This window comes from Mus musculus, chromosome 12, assembly GCF_000001635.26.
Source record: "Mus musculus strain C57BL/6J chromosome 12, GRCm38.p6 C57BL/6J".
Lineage (NCBI taxonomy): Eukaryota > Metazoa > Chordata > Mammalia > Rodentia > Muridae > Mus > Mus musculus.
The window spans coordinates 106,410,944-106,428,304 of record NC_000078.6 but is presented as its reverse complement, the minus strand read 5'-3'; the positions used below and the strand labels follow the sequence as shown (position 1 = coordinate 106,428,304).

The 17,361-nt window shown below is 47.1% G+C and overlaps 1 long non-coding RNA gene across 1 annotated transcript in view; it reads right to left on the bottom strand.

Moving 5' to 3' along the window:
* Nucleotides 1-15,571: 15,571 nt before the first annotated feature.
* The window catches only part of Gm32830, a 4,292-nt gene continuing 2,502 nt past the window's right edge, over nucleotides 15,572-17,361 (bottom strand). Inside the window, exon 3 of the long non-coding RNA XR_381897.2 lies at nucleotides 15,572-15,898. This is a non-coding gene — a long non-coding RNA (predicted gene, 32830). The remainder of the gene's footprint in view (nucleotides 15,899-17,361) is intronic.

Sequence of the window (17,361 nt, the reverse complement as noted above, 5' to 3'; positions counted from 1 at the left end):
AGTGAATTTACTAATACCCTACTAGACCAAGCTTTCTGTGAGGTGCTTGAGAAAGTATAAAATAATCTTAAATAATGGGCTACAGGCTGACTCTTGTCCCCAGTATCCCTCAGTTCAGTCCTGCAGCAATCTCCCCTTGCTCCCTGGGTTGGGCTATGTCTCTTACTCTTCCTCTGTGAAGGTTCCATCCTCTCCACTGCAAATATTCACTGTTCTCATGCTTACATGCCAGGTTGAATGAAGGAGCAGAGGTACAGCAAGGCAGCACATGCGCAGGTGAGAAGAGATGAGGAAGTCTGGTGAGGGGCATCCAGGCTAGGTTCAATAGAAAACCACCCCTGTCCACCGGGGCCTTGCTCTGGGTGTTTGGGAAGTTCCAGAACAAGAGATTGGAAAGGCCTGGTACAGCTCAAGCTGCAACGAGTCAAGGGTGTTATACTTTTAAGCAGCAAGTTGGTGTTTAAACCTTCAGCTCTAAGCTCAATTACCCACTGGGTGAAAAGGAACTGGAAACAACTCACGCTGTATGCTGTGTGTTCTTGTTGGTGATTGCGGGAAATAGGAAACCAACAATATTTCCACAAGCTTGTACCATGACTCAGTCTCCTTCTACGGGGACTGACACTTCCTGTAGTTGAGAGAAATAGAGAGAGAGAGAGAGAGAGAGAGAGAGAGAGAGACAGAGAGAGAGACAGAGAGAGAGAGACAGAGAGCGAGAGAGAGACAGAGAGAGAGAGACACAGAGAGAGAGAGACAGAGAGAGAGAGAGACAGAGAGAGAGAGAGAAATAAAAACAATCAGATTTGCACTGAGTAGTTGCGGAGAGTCCCAGCTTGGTGCTGATACAGCAGGCGGCCTTGCTTGGCTAGGGCAATTTGCTAAATGTGCTGAGAGAAGAGACTTTCTCACTTCAAACCCAAGTCACTGGTATATAACACTCGGAGTTTAGGTTCTAAGGCTCTTGGTGTCACTGGCTGACCAATAAAGGCATGAGTCCTCCCCCATGTCTCTGCTGTGCCTGGTTCAATGTGAAAGATTCAGAAAGCTGACCTGTGAATGATTTGAAGACTGGTCGTCTATGAGGCATGAAGGAACCCCCAGAGACACCGATGCAGGGTTTTATGAAGATTTATGATGTACACACACACACACACACACACACACACACACACACACACACACTATGAAAGTTTTATCTGTAGGAAAATACAGTTCGGATATAAAGTACTAAATGTCAACGTATGTAATAGTCTATATTATCTCAGCTGCTAGCAGAAGGTGCTACAGCCACAAGAGAGGGTCTTCCTACTTCCAATAATCGACCAAGACAGAGCCTCTCAGGAGTGCCTGGCAGCTCGAATTTTAGTTGATTCCAAGTTCAGTCAATTTCACAACCAAGATTAGCCATCACGGATGGCCTCTGGCTTGAAGAACACAGAAGTAAGTAATACCAACCTTGAAAAGTTGTGTTGTGAAATTTCCCCAAGGACAGACATGCAGAGGACGCCTGGCAGACATTCTGTTATTTCCCCACCAGCCCTCACCTCTGTTCCCTGCCCTTAGAACTCAGCCTGATGTTCATCTAGTAGCCTTGTGCATTAGCTCCTGGGACTTGAAGCCTAGGAGAAAAGGAGATCTTCTGACTCCTTGGCCACTGGGAACCTCAGGGAAAATTCCCGGTTGTCCTTTCTATCATGATAATTCTTTTTAATCCCCAAGAAACCTTCTTTCTAGATTCTTGAAATGGAGTGATGAGAAAATTGGCTCATGGGACTGGTTCTGCCTGGGGAGATGCAAGGGTTGCTTGTCTGGTCTCCTAGGAAAGGCCCTGGCGAATAGACTTGGTTGCAGGTGATCTAGAGGCTGTCGTGAGGGCCTGAGGCTGTAGATGGCAATCATTTTGAAATCATGGGGTAACATGCACCAGATGGAAGCTCGATGAGGAGTTCGTGGCAATCTTTGTTCATCTCTAGATACCACCTCTCTCCTTCATTTAGTCATAGCTAGTTGAAGATTCTTTTACTGAATGCCCTTCTAGATGATGAAGAGACCCAGGCATTGGCTTCATAGATGAGCCAGCGAAGTAGACAAAGAAACTGTACCAGGACACAGAATAAAGTGATATTGCAAAATATCCCAGAAGCCACGGGAAGAGAAGGTGTGAAGAAGAGGGTGTGGTTTGGGGGCAATATATAGTGAACAGGCTGTATTGGCTTTTGGAATGGGATGGGAGAGGGGAGAAGTCATGGGAAGGGGTAGGGGAAAGATTGTGGAAAGGGGAGAGGTTATAGGAAGGGGAAGAAGAGGGGTCATGGGAAGGGGGAGGGGTCCTAGAAAAGAGAAGGAGAGAATTCATGGGAGGGGAGAAGTCATGGAATCAAGGTGGGGTGGGAGGGAGATCATGAAGAATATGGTAGGGGTATGATCATGGATCATAAAAGGGTTGGAGGGGGGGAAAGATTATGGTAGGAAAGGTCATGAGATGGTCAGGGGAGATCATGAAAGGATGGGGGAGAGGTTCTGGGAGGAGAGAGAAGGGTTAGGGTGGAGAGGGGAGGGAGGAGGGGACAGTCTGTAGAAGAGTAGGTCCTGGGTGAGAAAGGGGCGGGGTGGAGAACAGATACAGGCACAGCTATCCACTGGGCATTTGAATAGCTTCCGTGAGCAACCCAATCACTTAGAAAATGCAGCAGCTTCCTAAAGATGCTGAAGGGCTGAACTGAGACCATGGGGCATAGATTTTGTCATGAGGTAGGACTGATCCCTTTCTTAGAGCCAGGAGGGGGAGATGGGATATACGCAGATGGTCCAGGTGATGTCAGCACCAGAAGGACTTGAAGAGCAGCAACCCGTGGGTACAGGACACTGGTTAAGGGGACAAAGGCAGCCTGTGGCTTGGGCACAGAAGATGGTCCTTCACCCTCATCTACCCTAATCCTCTCCACTTTCCAACAAACAGATAGGAAGTGCACCCTTCTGCCCTCTCCCAACCAACGTCTTGTCAGCGACTGGCAATATTTGTATCTCTTGCATAGAAAAAGAGAAATTACGGGCAACTGATGTGTGTTGTGACATCTATCTTCATGGAGGAAGAGGGAAAACTCACCAGTGACAGAGAGACCAGACAAATACCCCGTCTTTCCTCATAAGTGGAGATGGGTGTCATAACAGAGTCAGCCGTGGCCTTCAGTGGATGCGTGCACGCCTGCCATTCATCGGAGTACAGGTTTCCTCAGATAACAGTTAGAAAAATAAAAGTGCTTATAAAGTGAACTCGGCCGTCAGAGCAGTAATATATGGGTGGGGGTTTGCAAAGGCGGAACTATCACCTGGAAAAAATCTCTTGCCTGATTATATATGGGTCTCATCCGTGGCTCAGGCAGGCGAGGATGCTTTTATTTATGTCTGTGTGTTTGTGTGCATATATGTTTAATATTTCAGAGACCGGAGGGTGGGGCGTGGCATTTTTACATAGCAACCCTATTTCTCATTGCAGACGGAGGTCGCCAGAGGAGACACAGTGACCCACAGTTTTATGGAACAGCCCTTTATCGCCTTCCTCTACCTAGAAGCTACTCCACATGAAACCCATCACCATATGGGTAGAGGACGAGTCCCAGTATGGCAGGAAAAAAACCCAGCAGTCAGTCTGGTTCCTAGAAAAGCATTACCATGTCACCCTGTAGCTCCCAGCAACTGCTACCACGAAATGTCTGGTCCAAGAACGTGATGGAGACAGAGGATGCTTATAGCACAGCCAGGGCCAGGAGGAAGTGGTGAAATGGTAGTGCTCACAGCTTGGCCGAAGTTGATGATGGCTTCAAATGACATCTTTAGAGCTCTGTAGTGTTGACACTACTGAGAAGATGTTAATAAAACTCAAGAACCAATGACAGCCTGAAGCAAGGTACCACCAAAGCACAAGGTGCTGAGCCAGTGAGTTTTATTGGGGCTACTTACAAAAGTGGGGGGTGAGGGATAACTCGAAAGCAACATGTACCCCAGCATGGGTGACAGCTCACAGACTCTGTTCTTTCCAAGAAGATCAGTTGGTCTGAGCCTCTTTCAAGCAGATCTCTTTCAGGTCTGTCTCTTCGAAGCAGTTCAGATGGTCTGTGTGTCTCTCCACGTAAGTGTTGCTTATGCACACTTGGGGAAGAAGAGGCCTAGTGAATCTAGACAGTTTCAGGGACTTCCTGGGGTTAGTGAGTTGTTTAGTTTCTGAGCATAAGGAGCTTCTTTGTAGACTGCTGTACTGAGAAAGCCACAGCAGCCTTCACGAACCACTATCTTCTATAAGCACCAGTGGCCTGTCTGCCTGACAGTAAAACTTTATTTATAAGCACAGGCTGCTGAGGACAGATTCACACACAAGCTTTAGTCTACTGTCCCAGCTCTAACATCCAAATCCCAATTCTTCAGGGTGACAATAATGGACCACTAGATGTGTTCTCCCCTTATCAAGACTTCCTTTTGGTTTCCCCCCAATTTTTTGAGTATAATTCTGCCTTAACACACTCATTTCACCCAAGAACCCCCACCTGCTCTGGCCCTCTGACCCTCCAACAAGAACATCCCACTTCCATGTCTCTTTCAGGAGCCCTGGGTGTCCTTTAGGCTATTCAAAGCTAGCTTCCAGATTACTGGGTGATGTGAGGACTCAGATCACTATGGGCAGTGCCACCCATGGAAAGGTTGGTCCTGGGTAATATATATATATATATATGCAGACTGAGCAAGCCATGGGAAGCAAACCAGTATGCAGCAGTCCTTCATGGCCTCAGCTTCAGCCTCTGCCTCCAGGTTTCCACCTTGGGTTTCTGTCCTGACTTCCTTCAGTGATGGAGTGTGAACTAAGAGTTGTGAGGTGAAGCCAACCTTCTCCTCTCCAAAGAGCTCCTGGACATGGTGTTTACCATAGCAATAGAACCCCTAACTAAGACAGGAGCCCAAAGGCACTAAAAAGATGCCCTGACATTGGCCTCCCAGCCCCAGAAACTTCTACAATCATCGAAGAAAAGGTGCTCTGGAGAGTCCAGGCTGCAAGGGGAGGCTCACACTCGTGCAAGGTACAACTCTCCTGCGGTACTTCCAGGGAAATAAAAAAAAAATCCTCAGATCTAAAGCATCTGTCCCTATCCTTGTATATGTCAAAATGTAATTGGCAACGGTCGGGGTTTGTTGCTTTTATTGCTTTTAATAGCTGTATAGCCACTGATTGCCCGAGCTGATGGTTAATTTAATTTCTGTCAATACAATATTGGGGCTGTCTGCATATTCAGACTGTGATTAACTGCCACTGAGTCCATAATACTGGCATTATTATTACTGCATTTAACTACCTCTCGGGAGAAGACAAATTAAATTATGTTGAAAATGCTGTTGATTATCATTACAGACTTATTTGTAGAGCACAATTACTGATGTGTTGTAAAATAAATCAAATTTTTTATCATCTTGGTATAAATTACTGTAGAGGGATGGAGAGAGGAACTTGCGAGGGGTGCAGGCCACCTTCTACAAGTCAGTGGTGCACCCGATTAAAATAATAACCACGCATGGGTGTAGTATTATAGTTTAGTGAAGAGTTATCTCATGACCACAAGGGCCTCAGAGAATCTGGCATCTCATGTGTGACACAGCCAGGTGCAGTTCGGTCCTTCTCTGTTAACAAAAACACAGGTAGAGGCCTAAATTTGAATTATCCCTGGATTGTGGCTCTGATCCAGTCTGAACTCACAATTTGAGGACAGGGAGGTAGCTTTAAGAACTCAGTTCCATTAATGGCTTACACAGAATCCTGGCTTAGCTCCTGTAGTCATTTTACAAAATGGTCTGCTGCGTTGTTACGCCATCCTGCAAGTTAAGCCAAGACCATGGGATCAGTGGGCCATAGTCTGTCACCTCTGCAACTCCAGGAACAGAGGGTCCCAGGCCAGTGGACAGACCCACCAAAGGAGCCCTGAATTCTAGTGTGAAGGGTGGTCTCAAACTCACCAGTAGCTGTCAATTGCTTGTGTCTTCCGCTGGCATTTTGAGAAGTCCCTGTACTTATAAATAGGTAGACTGAATAGTTGAAGGATTGGAATAAGGATATACACCAGGAGAGAGATGGCACAGGGATGTCGGGGCAAAGTGGTTCCCGGAGACCTCACAGGATTCTGGTCCTGCCTGCCCTGTCCTGAGGCTGTACTTGGGTAGGAGAGTCTTTCATCTTCCCAGGTTGCTTGTGTGTTTGCACAGCGTTGTCATGGAGCTTGTAGCTCAGGACATACTCCCAACAGCTGCCCACATCATCATTCACCTCTGTGGGGTGCAGCCAGTTTTTCTCCTTAGCCTCAAGAGACTGAAGAACTGGGGAATGGGTTCACAGGCTCAGCTAGAGTCAGAAGGATCTAGTTTCTTGGGACCTGAAGTCACTGTGCTCTTGTTCACAGGGACCCAGGACACTGGGAGGCTAGCCCCGGGCAATTCAGCCCTTCCTAAGCTAGCCACCACACGGGAGGGATCTGTGCTTGGGACTTATGATTTCTTCTTCTCAAGCAGCCATTAAAACGCCCTCTCTGCCCTAGAGAGTGCATGGGATTGGGGTATTGGAGAAGCCTACCCAGGCAGCTCACTGTCTCAAGGTCAACTGAACATTAATGACATTGTCACAGACTGTTGTGCCGGGTAACCTGGCATCATCGCCGCTAGGACCCATCTCAGGACACACAGCCTACTATGCTAGCCACTCACAAGCTTGTTGGTTTCATTTCCTAATTTTCGAAATTAAAATCTAATCCTACGCCCTTCCTTGCACACTCTCAAATAAATGGCCTCTTCTTCTTTGATCGAGGTCAGCCCAGACCCTCCTGCTCTTGGCATCCTTCAGTTGCCCTTGGATCTTTGTCCAGGGCCCAGCCCCTATGATGTTGCCCCTTCCATACTTGAATATCTATTGCCCTTGTCCTGCTTCTGCTCTCATCTGGACCACCACACTGATGAGGCATCATGGCGGACAGTGTAAGTGTGCACTGTCAACTAAGAGTTCTTATTCTCTTTAACATCTTTCAACTTTGAAGCCATTGCAGTGTGGGGAGGGTCTGAGTTCTCCTCAGGCACTGTAGGAAGAACCGGAGCAGACAGTATCTATAGGGCAGTGACTCCGCCCTACTTCATGATTAGGGTCGGAGATAGAAACTGGTCAGAGAGGGCAGGGTCTCCGTAGCAGCAGAGTACAGGATATCCTTTCTGGAGATCAGACATGCCAGAAGTGAACTCTGGTTGCTGCCTCTTTATTACCTCCTAAGCCAGCACCCCTGCCTAGAGGCTGTAAGGACTGGAAGTAACAGGAGGCACCTGGACACCTTATGGTTGGGCCAACTGGCCTGACTGGCTTAACCCCTGCTTCATGTCCCACTCCAGTTAGTCATGAGTCCTCAGGCTAGCAGCTCCATGGCACCCTATTTCCTGGGACTCTTCCTGCTAATCAGGAGCTCTGCCTTCCCCTCCCACTCCATCCCTCTGTCTCTACCCCCTTCCTGACCCTTTCTGACACCTTCTGACCCTTTCTCCCTTCTCCCTGTCTCTCCATCTCCCTCTTTTTCTCCCTCCTATCAATCTGTAAGAAAGTATTCTCTAAAATATGCCCCATTTAGTTTGTGAGTTTTATTAATAGAATTCACAAGCTAAGAATTCCAAAGCCATTAGCTAGGGGTGTCTTTGGTGGCTATCACATTTTCTATGATCTTAACCCTACTGGTCAAGCTCGCCAAGAGCAGAGAAAGGCTCTATGGTTCTCAAAGATAAACTATCACTGTGCCATGTGATGTAGTGGATCTGGAAAGCTATAATAGCCTTGGTGGGGGAATCCAATTGCTTCCATTCTTCACAGATAATTACTGAAGGCCACAACTTGACTTAGCTTCCATTGCCAGCATCACTCTGAGATCCAAGTTTCTATCCCCTGAATTATTTAGTATGCTAGCTAGTTTTTATTGTAGACTCAGAACAAGCTAGAGTCACCTGGGAAGAGAGAATCTTGACCTAGGAATTGCCTAGATCAGATTGACCTGTGGCCATGTCTCTGAGAGACTGTCTTGATAGATGAGTGATGTGAAAAGGCTCAGCCCACTGTGGGCGGCACCATCCCCTAGGCAGGTAAATCTGGACTTTATAAGAAAGCTAGCTAAGCATGCACCAGGAAGCAGTGTTTCTTTTTGGCTTCTGCTTCAGTTCTGGCTTGAGTTCAAGCCCTGACTTCCCTCAGGTTGAGCTGTGACCTAAAAGTGTAAGCTGCAATCAAACCTTTCCTTCACTAAATTGTTTTAGGTCTTGGTGCTAATCACAATGACAAAAACCACACATGAGCACCAAGCCACCGTGACATTTGCATCAAGACTCTGCTAGGTCTTCCTCCAGGAAAAATCAGGCTCCCTCAGACAGTGTCTGAGAACGCTGTTTTGATTTCTGGTCCTTCTGCAGATGAAGGTACTCTCCTGTTCTCTTTGTGTTAGCTCTTTTAAACTGTATAGAAACTTTTTCATTCCTGGAAAGAACATTTCTTTAAAGCTCAACAATGTTTACAAAGGATGGACCCTTATGCAGTACTGGGTCAACAGTCCTGGGCATTGGATGGAGTTGGACAGAGATGGGGAGCAGCGGAGTCCTGAGATTATTGTGCAGGAATCTGGTAGAGGTCTGGTGTGTGCTGCTCATGAAGGGACCCAGAGAACTTTCTAGAGATAAGAAACAGTTGGTCCTCCTATCTGGGTGGCATTTACAGAGTGTACCAAAGTACAGATTCTCTGTTCTACACAAGGACAGTCTCTCTTAACAACATTCGCAGAATCGCAACTTAAAACGTTTTCCAAGCAGCTTGTTGGCTCTAACGGCCTGGAGAGACTGCCCTGCCAGGGCAATATGGGTTTGCTGTGTTGTGTGGGTGGGGCACGCTGGAAAAAGGGTGGGTTTACAGGCTCTGTCTTCTTCCTGGTCTTCCCTACAAGTGATCCAGCCTGGAATGGCTTCCCTTCGAATGGTGCTGGAAGGAAAGGCAGAAAGTAGCCAATCTGGGCCTCAGATCACTCTCTTTCCACTCTCTGGGTGTGACCTGCCACCTGTGTGCCCCTGCAGTGACAATGGCTGGCAGCAAGAGAGGGTGAGTCAGAAGGGATTACCACCCACTTATGTCGTGATGGAGATATCTAATCGGCCGGCTCCTCATTTATTCAGTCACTGCTCCACTATTGTGCATCTACTCACAACCCTGACATTTTCCAGGCTAGGGTAAACTCCTTCCGCTGAGATGGCATCAGGACATCCCATCCCAACTCCTGGGATGTCTACCACCATTCCCGAGAACCTCCCACAATTCCCCAGGATGGACGTCATTGTTATGAAAAGTGCCTGACAGAAGCCTCAGAAGGAAGGAAGGAAGGAAGGAAGGAAGGAAGGAAGGAAGGAAGGAAGGAAGGAAGGAAGGAAGGTTGCTTTTGTCTCACAGTTCCAGGTCACTGTCCACGCTGGGGAATCGCATCAGCAGGAACTTGAGGCAGCTCTTCCCATTGCGTCTTCACTAAAGAAGCAGAGGTGGGGGGAGGATGCTGGCTGTCAGCTCACGCTACCCCTTTAATTTGGTTCATGAGCCCAACCCACAGAAGGTCATCTCCACTGATGACTCTACTGAATCTCCACCTTCTTGGGATTTCCCAAAGTCAGAGCAATATATCCTGAGCACTCCCAATGACAAACACTCTGGGTGTACCCAAGATACAAGGCTGATTCTCGACAAGTAAGAATTCTGGAGAGAAGCCATGGGCTGAGGAACCTTGGTACACCACACAGCCAAAACCGAAGCATGAGAGTCCATGCTGCAAGCGGTTTGGCAGATTCTTACAGAGGTACACATGAAATTTCCAAACAGAGCATGGCCATTTACCATACATGTGTAAAAATCCCGTGCATCCACGCTCACGGCCATTTCATCCCTCCTCGATAGGCAGATGGCTAAATACATGACGATTCATAAATACCATGATATACTTACTTAATAAAAAGGAATGAACTTTGGATGCATGAAGCGGTGTCCCCTGATGCAGCTCCAGGGAATAGGTCGAGTGAGAAAGAGCAATTCCAAAAGCATAAAGTCTGCCTGAGTCTGCCCAGGGGACAGTCTTTCACTGAGAGGATCATTGAGGTGGAGGAGAGAGCCATGAATACAGGATGCCGGCTACGGAAGACTCAGCGAGCCAGAGGTGAAATGAATGGTCCGCCAATAATAGGGAATCTTGGAGGAGCTTCCAATGCCCTAGGCCTAGCAGAGAAACATGGCTGCTGATTGGGGGAGAACCACTTGTCTCCCTGGCTGCTGGTAGATTGTTTATGCTCCAGAGGATGACCTCGCTCATGTGCATAGGGTCAGCGCCAATAGGTTAACAATGAGAATAACAACAAGGAGCATATGAAATTAGGAGATGGGTAAGAGAATCCTAGGGAGAGTAAGAAGGAGGCAGTAGAGACAGATCATGACAAAACACATTATATATATTTTCAAAGACTATGAAAAATTATCTTCTAAAGCAAAAAGATCTTGGTGTCTATGGACTTGTTCTAGATTCTCCAAGTGGTAGGTACAGGGACCCATATAAGTTACAAAATTATCCAAAAAAAAAATCAACACACATATATACAGACAGAAATGAGTAAAATATAGTTATAGGGAATTTAAAAAACTCATATATTGCATCGAAGTTGAAAACATGGTTTCATAATATGCTGTCATCTCGGGATACATAATTGCACAGGAGACTGGGCAAGCCAGTGTGAGTTCCTCTGTACACGAGGCAGTGCTGATCTGTGCATATCTCTACATAGGAACTTAAAAGCCAGGCAAAGCCACTTCGTTTCTGAAATTTATGAAGGTGAAGTTCTAACTACTCTGAACGGTCCTCCCACAACTGCCCAGAGTCTTTAAAGACAGTTGGAGAAGAAAGTGGATCTCCACTGAAATGAACTGTGTCTCATTCAAAGGCAAACCCTCCATCCAGCTTAGAAGTTCAAGAGCCACACGATCAGTAAAAAATGAATCGGGCTGCATAGTTTCATGTCAACTTGACACAGGCTAGAGTTATCTGGAGCCTCGATTGAGAAAATGTATCTGTGAGATCCAATGAATTTTTTTTAATCAGTGCTTGATGAAGGAGGGCCCAGCCCATGGTGGGTGTTTCAGTTCTCTGGGCTGGTGATGCTGGGTTGTGTACATCATGGGGAGCAAACCATTAAGCAACACTCCCCCATGGCATCTGCATCAGCTCCTGACACCAGATTCCTGCCCCGTTTGACTTCCTGTTCTCCCTTCAGTGATAGACTACAATCTGGGTGTGTCGGGGGAGCAAACGAACCCTTTCCTCCCCAACTTGCTTTATTCATGGCGAATCATCAGAGCAATAGGAAACCCTAACTAAGACATGAATACAGGTCAGAAATTGATTACTTCTCTTGGGTTGATGTCCTATTGATTGCTCCTGGATATTAAACATACACACTTATTTATTCATGAGCACCTGCATTCTCACAAACACACACACACACAGAGTAAAAAATGAAAAGGTTTTCCCTACACTACACAACACAAAGTATTAGTCAATATCTGCATGGTATAAACCTCCAAGTTTTGCCTCTCATGTCTCCTTGTGAGGTTCACAATAGATTTGAGCAAAGTCTAGATTAAAATCTGACTTTGGACTGTGTGCTGAGGTTTAAATTGGATTTCTTTATGATTTAGGATGTGTTAGCCCATTCACAATTCATCACAGGTATACCTTGGCTGATAAAGGAAAGCCAGCACTGCCCAGCCTTCCCTATGAGGGGAGGGAAAGGTGTTTAACTCTTGCCTAAGGAGCAGTGTGGGGAGGATCCATGTGGGATGTTTTTGTGTGCACATCTAAATGCATGCACATAGGTGGGTAGACTCTCAGTTACTTACCTCCAGCCTGTGACCTTCTCCAAAGCAGTTAGAACCAAGCGAATTCACTTTAATCTCCACAAATGCTCAAAGCAAGAGCCTCACCCCACACGAGCCTTCAAGGAATTGAGTGTCCTTAGGGACACGGTGGCTCTTTGCACAGAATTGGTAAGGTTTACTATCCAGAGGGAGAGGACCCAAACAAGGGAGATAGTGTTCCTTGTAAGTGGTCCGCCGTCCGTCTCTTAGCTAGTGTTCTGGTGCTGTGAAGTGATACCATGACCAATGCAACTTATAAAGGACGTATTTGATTGGCAGCTTGCTTACGATGATTTCAGAGCTAGTCCATGATCATCATGATGGTGAGCGTTGCAACAGGCAGGCCACCATGGTGCTGGAGAAGTAGCTAAAGCTTCACATCCTGATCTGGAATGCAGAGAGAGAGAGAGAGAGAGAGAGAGAGAGAGAGAGAGAGAGAGAGAGAGAGAGAGAGAGAGAGACAGAGAGAGACAGAGAGAAACAGAGAAAGAAACAGAGAGACAGAGACAGAAACAGAGGCAGAGACAGACAGACACACACACACACACACACACACACACAGAGAGAGAGAGAGAGAGAGAGAGAGAGAGAGAGAGAGAGAGAGAGAGAGATACAGAGAGACAGAGAGAGACCTGGACCTGGTGTGAGCTTTTGAAACCTCAGAGCCCATCCCCAGTGACATACCTCCTCCAACAAGGCCACACCCCTAATCCTTCCTAAGTAATTCCACTAACTGGGAACCAAGCATTTAAACATGTGAGCCGATGGGGACCATTCTCATTCAAGCTACCACATCATCGACGTGCTCAGAGCACGAGGCCATAATTTTAAAGATATATCCAAGCAGCTCTGCCTCTTTCACCTGTAGAGCTTCAAACACCAGGTATGCCTCTCAGGAGACATGGGTATACTCCATCAGCAAGAGTCTCCATCAATCAGACACAAATATTCTGACATGGTTTCTTCCAAAGGTGTGTGTGTGTGTCTAAGCATTTATAAACAAATGAGAGCTAAATGCCTTTCCAACTTCTTCAATGAGGTGAGAATTTGGAAAAATAGCAACAACAAACAGCCAACACAACCTTGACCCCTTTTAATTGAATCGACTGGTGCCCCAGAGACAGAGAGCCAAGCAGGGCCAAGCCACATGATAATAACGATGGCCGTTTCATGGATGCACGGGTTTCTGCCAGGCTGTTACAGTGGGGGGAAAGGAACAGAGGAAGCCTTGCCAAAGGAAAATTATGCATCGGACCCCAGAGAAGCCAGCACAAAGGCTGCCCTGGTAGAAAACAAGCCATACTGTGTCAACAAACTGACAATGAATGGGGCCTGTCATCAAGCTGGAATTTGGGGATCTTTGCTTTCCAGGCATTTTATGATGACAGCAGAGGAGAAGGGAGCTAAGACAATTCATTTGCATTGAGCTGGCTCGGTGGCCTCTCCCTGTTCAGGCCAGCCTTCCCTAAAACCCACAGAGCCAGTCACACTGAGCCCGGGAAAGGCACCTGCCCATCCTGAATGCTTCTGTCCTCTTCAAATCCCTGGCTTGGAACTCTAACATGTGAGTGTTTGGTGGAGGGGCCTCTGGAAAGAAATAAGTCATGAGATGGAGCCTCCGTGCTTGGGAGTTCTGCCTTTATGAAAGAGGACATAGCTGGAGCCTTGAGGATGGCCCAGACAACCAGACATTTGCCTTGCAGGATAAGGACTTGATGCCGATCCCAGAACCCAGGTAAACTTGTGACAGCATACACTTGCAATCCCAGTCTTAGGGAGGCCGAGATAGAAGGGTCCTTGGAGTTTGATGACCACCCAGTTTTACCTATCTGCTTAGTTCCAGGACTCAAAAGAGATAGACACTCATGTTGTCCTCCAGGCTTTAACCACATGAGCACACACATATTATAACACCCTCCCACACACATATGAGCACACATGTTGTAGTACTCCCCACAAACACACATGAGCACACACATGTTGAAGCACCCCCCAAGCATACATGATCACACATATTATAACACACACACATAAACATACATAAGCCCACATATGTTGTATTCCCCCCACAAACACACATGAGCACACACATGTGGTAGTACCCCCCAACACATGCATGCACATATATTTTAGAAATTATAAAGAGGCCCCAGAGAACTTTGCTGTGCCATCAACTATGTGGAGGAGACTCAGGAAGAAGGCATTGCTTATGAATATAGGAAAGACCTTGAGTAGATATAGAATTACAAGAACCTTCATGTCCCAGGCTCCCAAAAAATGGTAAAGAAATTTTTGTTGTTGATAAGCCATGGACCTACAGCATTCTGTTATAGCAGACTGAACATGCTGCAGGGATGGCTGGGCTTGGAAACCCTTGCGGATGGACTCCTTCCTCGGGGTCCACTTTGGACCTTTCTTTTCCTTGGGAAACATTGGCTTTGACCAGGTGAAAGGAAGAGGTGTCCGGGCTCCTGGTCAGAAACGTGGAATGCTTAGTGGAAATATGACATTCTGGTCAGCTCCAAAGATGAGAATGTTACTGCTTTGGTCTCCCCTTTTTAATTAATCCAGGAGAGCTTGTGAATCACTCAGTTCACCACCCCTGCCACCACCCTCTCTCTAGGGAAGTGGATGCACCCAACAACATGCTAAAGAGAGGGGAGGAATAATTATCCCTTTAATGAGATAATACACTTCTTTCCCAGAAGCCCTGCCTCCGTGCAGCTGCTTAGAGCCTCCACCATGCAGCCTGCCTATTTCCTTACGGAACCAGGCTTTTCCTGGGAGCTACCTCCTTTTCAGGGACTAACACAAAGCCTAAGCCTGCTTCCAGGACACTCTGGACTTCCTGGACCCCTCCCCCTCTGCCACACAACTGCTTGCTGACCCCCTCTGGGGAGCACATCTGCTCTCTTGGACCCTAACTCAGAGAGGTTTGTCTTCCCCTTTCCATCTTCCTCCTCCCAGCAGCTGCCAAGATTTACGGCGAGCCCAGCACGCTGTTCTTATCTCGAATTTTAATAAAATCGTCTTTGCATTTCCTTCTGAATCCTTCTCTAAGTTCTTTTATTAGCAAAACCTAGAACTCAGAGAGGGAGAGGCCGGCTTCCCTGGTAATAGCCTCATGTATAAAGGCTTAAAGAGTCTACAGTCACGAATTATCAGGTCATTTGTGACATTCAAACTTCATTCTATCCAACCCCAAACCGTGGCTTCTTCATTTCCTCTGGACAATGAGAATTGCAGGGAGGAAGTCCAGCTCAAAGAGTGAAAACGTGCGTGTCTGTGGCAATTTGACCAGACCAGTTCTTTCCCTTCTCCCTGCACACAAGAAGACTACGTTTCACAACCTCTGTGCCCCTGGGTCACATGATAACTTCTTCCAGTGGAAAATGAAGCAAAAAGAAATACTCTGGGGTTTGGGATTCTTCATTCATGAACACTCTCTTCTTTCTATATGACAAGTTCATGTGTGTGTGTGTCTGCGTGTGTGTCTGTCTGTGTGTGTCTGTGTGTGTCTGTGTGTCTGTGTGTCTGTGTGTGTGTCTGTGTGTGTGTGTCTGTGTGTGTCTGTGTGTGTGTCTGTGTGTGTGTCTGTGTGTGTGTGTCTGTGTGTGTGTCTGTGTGTGTGTCTGTGTGTGTGTTCCAGATGTGACGCCTCTCTCTGAACAGTCTCGGGCATTTGCACACTTGCTCTGCAGCTCCTGCATTCTTTGGGAGGTTCAGGAGGTTCAGCCTTAACGGAGGAAGTTGCATCCCTCAGGGATGGCGATGAGGTTTCAAAGTCTCACATTAATTTGAGCTCACTCTACACTTCCTGTTTGTAGTTTAAAATACGAGCTCTCAGCTTCTGCCTTGGCCACCATGTCTGCTGGCTGCTGCCATTCTTCTTACTCAGGACACACTCATCTCCTAGGACAGTGACAATAAGACAAATAAATCCTTCCTTCTATAAGTCGCCTTGGTCCTGGTGTTATCACAACAATGAAAAAGGAGCACACACAACACAGGAATACACAGTGACACACACACACACAGGCACACACATACACACACACAAGCACACACACACAGGAACACACAGGCACACAGAGATATGCACACAGACACACACACAGGTATACACAGAGATACACACACGTACACACACAGGAGCACACACATATACCCACACAGGCACACACATACACACATAGGCACACACACAAACAGAGATACACACACAGACACACACACACAGGTGCACGGGCACATACATGCACAGGCACACACACACACACACACACACACACACAAACACATTAAAACAACAACAAAATACCTCCAAAGAAATTATTTAAAAGTGTATTATTGTCTCAGGAAGATGCTTTAAATACTTCTAAGAGGTGAAAAGAGTAGGTGATAAATGTGATAAATGTGTTGACCAAATGTGCATTAGCAGTTGAATCGGGAAGTTTGCCTTTAAAGAGGAGGAGGAGGAGGAGACGGTTGCCCAGAACAGAAGAATGCCTGTGTCTAGGGCTTGACAGAGGAAAGCAGAGAGTAGCGGTGGAAGAGAAGCTTGAGGGGGGCAAAAATGGAATAGCTGAAAAGCCAGCGGCAAGACGCGGAGGTCAAGGAAGAGAAGGGGCGAGGCTGGGTGGGAGGAGTACAACAGAGAAAATTCCAGAAAACGCCAAGAACACGGGGTCAAGGAGAAAGCAGCAAAGACCAGTTCACATGTCTGTGGAGTAGCAGAGACACGGGGTCTGGGGAGAGGGGAGTGACACAGACTTGAGGGGGTGACATAGGCTTGGGCAGTGTCCGTGAAACCGAAGAATGAGCTAGCTGGTAGGTATAGACTCCAGGGCTTAGGGAGTGCAGTAAGAGAGATGCAGCCATACATACAAGTTTGTGGCCATACAGCTTAGCTCATGCGAACTGTGAAGACATGGTGTATACCCAGGCAGCAGCACAATTCTGTGCTCTGGGTAAAGTCTGAGCTGAGAAAAGCAAGGGCATGACCGAGAGGTCCATGGGAGTGTTACCTAAGGACCTCCAAACACAAGGGGGCGCTGCATCCCTCCTTGCCCTACTACCCCAACCACTTGTCTCCTCGCAACATATCCACTCAGCTAATTTCTCATCTTATTTTACATCTGGGAAAACAGACGTTCAGGGCACTGAGGTGGCTGGCCCAGGGCCACCTCATTCAAAGGTAGCAGAGACAGACACGGGTTGGCCTGACCTCACGCTCTAACACCTGGCCTCCCAGAAAGTTTCTAAATAACAGAATAGTTGGGCTGAGGAAATGAGGCCAGCATACTGTCTGCACTGTCTGGGAGCAGGCAGGCAGGCGGCATCTGGAATTCTATTTCAGAGCGCCATCCTAGAAC